We start from the raw sequence: 7,016 nt of genomic DNA on the forward strand, positions 1-7,016 counted from the left end.
TTGGAGAAATATCAGTTCACATCCTCTGCCCATTTTTTTTAACTTGGATTATTTGGGTTTTTTTGGAATTGAGTTGTAGAAGTTCTTTATATAGTTTTAATTCTGATAGGGTCCCAATAGTTTATTTTTGCTTTTGTTTCCTTTGCCCCAGGAGGCATATCTAGAAATATGTCATGGCCGATGTCAGAGAATTACTGCCTGTGCTCTCTTACAGGATTTTTATGGCTTCAAGTCTCACGGGTAGGTCTTTTATCCATTTTGAGTTTATTTTTGTGTGTGGTATAAGAAAGTGGTCTAGTTTCCTTCTTTTGCAAGCTGTTGTCCAGTTTTCCCAGCACCATTTGTCAAAGAGACTGTCTTTTTCCCATTGAATATTCTTTCCTGCTTTGTAGAAGATTAATTGAGCATAGAGTTGTGGGTTTATTTCTGGTCTTTCTGTTCCATTCCATTCAACTATCGCCGTGTCTCTCTTTTTGTGCCAATAGAATACTGTTTTGGTCACTACAGCATTGTAATATAAGTTGAAGTCTGGAATTGTGATGCCTCCAGCTTTGTTTTTTTTTTTGTTTTGTTTTGTTTTGTTTTTGTTTTTGTTTTCTCCCAAGATTACTTTGGCTATTTGAGGACTTTGGCTATTGGGCTTTTATGTTTCCATGCAAATTTTAATATGGTTGGTTCCAGTTGTGTGAAAAAATGCTTTTGGTATTTTGATAGGGATTTCATTACATCTGTAGACTGATTTGGGTAATATGAACATTTTACCAATATTTGTTCTTCCAGTCCATGAGCAGGGAAAGTCTTTCCATTTGTATCATTTTCAATTTCATTCATCATTGTTTTATAGTTTTCAGAGGATAGCTCTTCCACCTGCTTTGTTAAGTTTATTCCTAGGTATTTTATTCTTTTTGGTGCAATTATAAATGGGCTTATTTTCTTAATTGCTCTTTCTGGTGTTGGGTGATCAGTGTACAGAAATGCAACAGATTTCTCTACCTTGATTTTGTATCCTGTGACCTTACCGAATCCATTGATCAGTTCTCTTGGTTTTTTTGGTGGAGTTGAAAACGGGATCTTGAAGAGATCCTTGCGCTCCCATGTTCCTAACAGCCTTCAGTGGCCAAGAAATGGAAGCAAACCAAATGTCCAGCCACAGAGGGCTGAGTGAACAAAATGTGTTAAGACACCTACCATGGGATATTACTCCGCCTTCAGAAGGAAGGAAATTATGACACATGAGACAACATGGGTGAACCTTGATGACATCATGCTAAGTAAAATAAGCCAGTCACAACATTGTACGACAAATATTGCATGATTCCACTTCTGTAAGGTATCAGAGTGGCCAAATTCATGGAAAAGTAGAAGGGCTGTTGCCAGGCAGTAGAGGGAGAGAGAAATGGGGAGTTGTTTAATGAGTATAGAGTTTCAGTTTTGCAAGAGTTTTCAAAGAGTTCTGTAAGTAACTGTTTTTAAATAGTTTCAAAAGGTGGGAGGCAAACCATAAGAGACTCTTCAATGAGGAGAACAAACTGAGGGTTGGTGGGGGGAGGGTGGGGGAGGGGAAAATGGGTGATGGACATTAAGGAGGGCACTTCTTGGGAAGAGCACTGGGTGTTGTATGTAAGCGATGGATTACCGGAATCTACCTCCAAAACGAAAGGCACACTGTTTACACTGTATGTTAGATAACTGGACAATAAATTATGAAAAAGAAAAAGTTCTGGATATTGGTTGCACAACAACGTAAATATACTTAATGCTATGTATGTGTACACCTCAAAGTATTTAANGGGTGGCTTAATTTTCATATTGTGGCTGGTAGGGAAGCATGGGGTGGGGGAGGGTAGGAATTCTCCTGGGAAATAACCAGCTGGAAACACGGGGAGGGAGTTTCCATCGGGACACATCTGAGGCTGACAGAATGGTCATTTAAGAGCAGAGTCAAGGGGTTGCGTGTAAGATTGGCAACTGGGAAAAAGAAATGCCCGTTATGGAACCAACCAAGCACATGCTCCTGAAATGTATTATATCTGTGTTCCCTCTACCCAGCTACCAAGTGACAATCTAGAGTCAGGGAACCTAGTCATGGCTTTGAGAATTCATACTAACTTTGGAAAGGCAGCTCAACTTTTTGTCTTACTTTTCTTTGTAAGATGAGGAAAGGAAACACTTCCTTGACATAGCGAACAGGAGTTTTGTGATCAAATAAAGAGATGGAAAAATATTAACTTTAAAAATTATTTTACAAATGTGTGGTGTGATATGGCAGTATGTGAAAACATAACAGACCAAGCCTATACAGTCACATACTATTAAATCCTGAATATACCAAAATAATACTTTAAATTCCCACATGTCAGCTAATTTTAATCATAGTTAAAATTTGTCATAATAACTTTTGGTCTCGAAATCCATTTCAAGATTTTCTCTTCAGGCATTTCCTACCTGTGTTTCTCATGGGTAGAACACATATTTTGTTACAATGCGAGTAAGAGTGATAATGTGGCAAAGTAGAAGTACGGTTGTTTGGCCAAGAGAAGAGAGCGGGGAACTTGGGTTTCAAACATTTTCTTTCTTTCTTTCTTTTTTTTTTTAAGTTTATTTTGAGAGAGTGAGAGAGCCTGAGTGGGGGAGGGGCAGAGAGAGAGGAAGAGAGAACCCAGTGTCAGTGCAGAGCCCAATGCGGGCCTTGAACTCCTGAACCGTGAGATCATGGCCTGAGCCGAAGCTCGATGCTTAACCGACCGAGCCACCCAGGCGCCCCTCAAGGCATTTTCTTATGTGGGGGAAAGCAGGTAAAAGTCCATGACATTACTGCCAGGGAGATTTTGCTGGATTTCGGAAAACTGATTGGCTGACGTGGTGATAAAGGATAGTGGAGACATAGGAACCAACCTTGAGTGTCAGGCTATGGCAGGGACATGGCAGGCACATGGNACATAAAGCCATTTCCTGATACCTAATAGTATAAAGAACTATATGTGACCCATTAACTTCCAGTCAGCATAAATTGAAACATGTTTCTGTGCAGGTTTGAAATAATTTAATTCCTGTCATTTGTTCATATGAAATTGTTTTCAGAGGAAAATGTGTACATTAACTTTTTTGAATCTTCAGTATTTGGGGAAGACAAGGTTTTAGAGTTCTTTAAATTGCTGTTTCCTCAGAAGCATTTTTATTTATAAAAAGGATTATGGAGATTTATTTAAAATGTTATCCTTTACATATCCTTCATTTTCTCTGTGTTTTAATTTGGGAGTATTTTTCGTATACTGACCAAACATATACATTGTATTATCTTTTACAGATGTAAGTTAGAATCTTTTTTTTAAATATGTGAACATACTTTTAGGTAAGGTTTTGGGAAGGCATAAGAGGCTATGGTTATAGGGAAATTAGTTTGTCTGTGTAGCAAAGTACATGGCTCAGTGTGTCAAATTATATTCTCTTAAAAGGAGAGAAATTAATCTTAATGTATATTTTAAAAAAGCAATGGGCCTGTGAATAGTTTTGTGTTAACATTTAATTACCGTAACCCGGTCTTAGATAGTATATCAAGGACGTTGATTTTAGCTGTTTAAATAATTTGATTAAGTATTTCAGAAGCCAAAAGCTGTGGCTTTTCGGAGGATAAGAAATGAAAGTTGTGAACACTCTAAAAGTGAGTTAATGTTAATGCCAGGAAAGTTAATGTACAGTGCCGGGAGATGGCCAGTAACATTCTAAGGCTGAAAAATGATTTTTGTGAACAAAAGTGAATACTGTTGACCCTTGAGCAACTTGGAGATTGGGATGCTGTCACCCTTGCCCCTGTGCAGGTGAAAGTGCAAGTTTAACTTTTAACTCCTCAAAAACCTAACCACTAATAACCGCTTGCTGACCAGAAGCCAGTAACATACTTTACCAGTAACACGGGCTATTGGTTGACCTTACCAATAACATAAAGTCGATTCACATGTATTTTGTATGTTATATGCATTATATGCTGCATTCTGACAGTAAAGTAAGCTAGAGAAAAACTGTTAGTAAGAAAATCACAAGGCAGAGAAAATCTGTTTACAGTACTGCTGTTATCCAAAATATCTGAGTTTTAAGTGGACCTGTACTGTTCACACCTGTGTTGTTCAAGGGTCAGCTGTATTTGTTTTTTATGTACCTCCTTATAGCCCCCCCGGTAACTGAAGCTTACAGTCCATTGTCTCCCTGGGTGCCCAGTGTTCCAGTATTCTTGTTCACGATAAAACTCGTTGGGATGCTTTTTGTTTAGGACCCCAAATCAGGATTGTTTAAAATTGTTACTATACGGGGGGGCGACTGGGTGGCTCAGTCTCTGAAGCGTCCGACTTCGGCTCAGGTCAGGATCTGAGGGTTCGTGGGTTCGAGCCCCGCATCGGGCTCTGTGCTGACAGCCAGCTTAGAGCCTGGAGCCTGCTTCGGATTCTGTGTCTCCCTCTCTCTGACCCTCCCCCGCTCACACTCTGTCTCTCTCTCTCTCCAAAATAAATAAGCATTAAAAAACATTTATAACGGCTTTCTTAAGTTTAAAGAAGCTATTTTCACAGCTAACTTTTACCGAGCATTTGCCACATACCAGGTACTGTTCTATGTGTTTTATACATACTAATTCATTTAATCTTCGTATTTATCCTATTTGATCAGAACTGTTGTCATCCCCATTTCATAGACACAAACTGTAGATCACCCAGTAAGTGGCACACCTAAGATTCAAATTCATGCAGTCTCTTCAGATGGTAGCTACAATTGTGGTGAGCAATAGCACAATGTATTGAGTTGGTGAATCACAGTATTGTACACCTGAAACTAATAGAACATTGTGTGTCAGCTATGTGCAAAAAATAAAGTCTGCCTCATGAAAAAAAAAAGAAGCTACTTTATCATTTTATTATTATTTTTAAATGTATGTTTATTTTTGAGAGATAGACTACAGAGAGAGTGAACAGGGGAGGGGCGGAGAGAGAGGGAGACACAGAATCCGAAGTAGGTTCCAGGCTCTGAGCTGTCAGCACAGCCTGCCTGGTGTGGGGCTTGAAGTCATGAACTGCGAGGTCATGACCTGACACGAAGTGGGACGCTTGTCAAACTGAGCCACCCAGGCACCCCTAAAGAAGCTATTAGAAAGCAATAGTTTCTGTGGTGTCTTTAAGACACATTAGTGACTAAAATGTTTCACAGGTGAAGAAATTTATTTCTGTATTTGAGATGAAATTTACCCTATTTTTGTTTTTATTTGGTAACCTTGTAAGAATGTCACTCACGAGGAGAAATCCGGTTGTTGCAATCTTATGTGGATGCTGATGTATCCTGTCTTGGGTTTCTAATAACTTTGGCTAAAGAAATTTCAAGAAGTACACCAAAACTTTTCTAAATTAATTAGTCCCTTAAAGTTGAAGTGTGTCCTTTCTTTAACCAGTGCTCTTCCTTTACTATCACAAGAGAGTCCTTGTGTTTATTTAGTTTAATGTTCCTGATTCCTAGAAATGCATTTTAAAGTGGATATGAGGGAGGGGGGAGGGATGGCTGGAGGTGAGCATTGGAAATCGAGTAATAGATCGCTTCTTGTCCTTTTGGCGAAGATGGGGTAGAAATCCAGTAATAGAAAATGATAGCAAGAGCATAGCTAAAACCTCCTGTTTCTTTGACCTTGCATAGAGTTCTATCACGTCAGGGTAGTTCTCTTGATGAATTTGGGTTGATCAGGAGCTGTGCCGTGCCTGGCAGTCATGCCAAGTATTTGAACCCCAAAGCCTATAGGGGAAAAAATAAACATGCAGTTCGTTTAGGAAATAGAATATTGCAAAACATGAATACATAAAGAAAAAGGAAGGTTTAAAAAGCCAAAAGGTTAGGCAGTTAAAGCTGTTTCTTTTAAGATCCATTTGAAAAATGTAGCAGGAAAGAAAAGGCAAGGGTATTCAGTCTTCCATCATTTCTGTGGAAAGAACTGATCGGTAGCCATACTGGGAAAGATTCACAGGAAAAGGTGGAAAACTGAATAGTTCCTGATCTTTGTCTAGAGATGCATAGTCAGAAGTACTGGGCTAAAACAAGTGTCAGCAAGTTACAGCCTATGGGGCTAGCTACCTGTTTGTGTAAATCAAGTTTTCCTGGGACACAAGGATAGCCATTCATTTGCATATTGTTCATGGCTGCTATCAAATGACAGTTGAGTGAAGGCATCTCGAAATAGTAATCCAATTGAGGGGAAGGTCTGGCTTGTACAAGCTTGAGCATTTCTTTGGAGGCTGCCTTGTACTATACTAGAATCACTGACGTGCTTACTTTTCAAAAACAAATTCTATTTCTTAACTGGCATTTCTTAGGCTTGTGCATGGACATATGATAGCAATACAGGCCATCCTTTGCTGGCCTTCGGTAAATAGCATAATTAATCCCATAACCCTGCAGTGCATAAAGGTGGGTGTTTTGGTTACATTGTAGATCTGCCCTTTTTGGAATGCACACTTTTTCATTTAAAACTAGTGGAATCGGTATCTGTACAGTTTCTAATTTGATTTGTAGTTTGCTTTTTGTTTCCTTTAGACAAGTCTTTTGAGACCTTTATCACACAGATAATACAGATTAAGGAATTAGCAGGAAGTTTTTATTTGCAATTTAAAAAAAACGGAATAATTTTCCTCCTGCCTTGCAGCCTTCTGAGAGGCTCTGATGAACTATAGTGGAAGAGTAAGTCTTTTCCAGACATTGTAATTAGAAATATTGAGTCAAGGGCACCTTGCGGAAGCCTGGGAATTGGATACTGAGAGAAGTTTTGCAAATCTCTTTAAATCAAAAGGTTTTTTTTGTTTTTTTTGTTTTGTTTTGTTTTGTTTTAACCCTGGGGCACATTAGAATCCCCTGAGAATCTTTTCAATCCTTGCCTGGGCCTCAGCTAATCCAGTCAAATCCAAATACCTGCAGGTAGAACTTGAGCATCTTTTTTTTTTTTTTTTTTTTTTTTTTTTTTTTTTTTTTTTTTTGGTTTTTTTTTATAGTCT

The 7,016-nt window shown here is 38.6% G+C and overlaps 1 pseudogene; it reads left to right on the plus strand.

Annotated features, from left to right (window-relative positions):
• Window positions 1–5,251: 5,251 nt before the first annotated feature.
• LOC144242941 (polycomb protein EED-like) overlaps window positions 5,252–7,016 on the plus strand; it is a 23,900-nt pseudogene continuing 22,135 nt past the window's right edge.

The sequence above is a fragment of the Crocuta crocuta genome, unplaced genomic scaffold, assembly GCF_008692635.1.
Source record: "Crocuta crocuta isolate KB4526 unplaced genomic scaffold, BGI_CrCroc_1.0 scaffold2342, whole genome shotgun sequence".
NCBI lineage: Eukaryota > Metazoa > Chordata > Mammalia > Carnivora > Hyaenidae > Crocuta > Crocuta crocuta.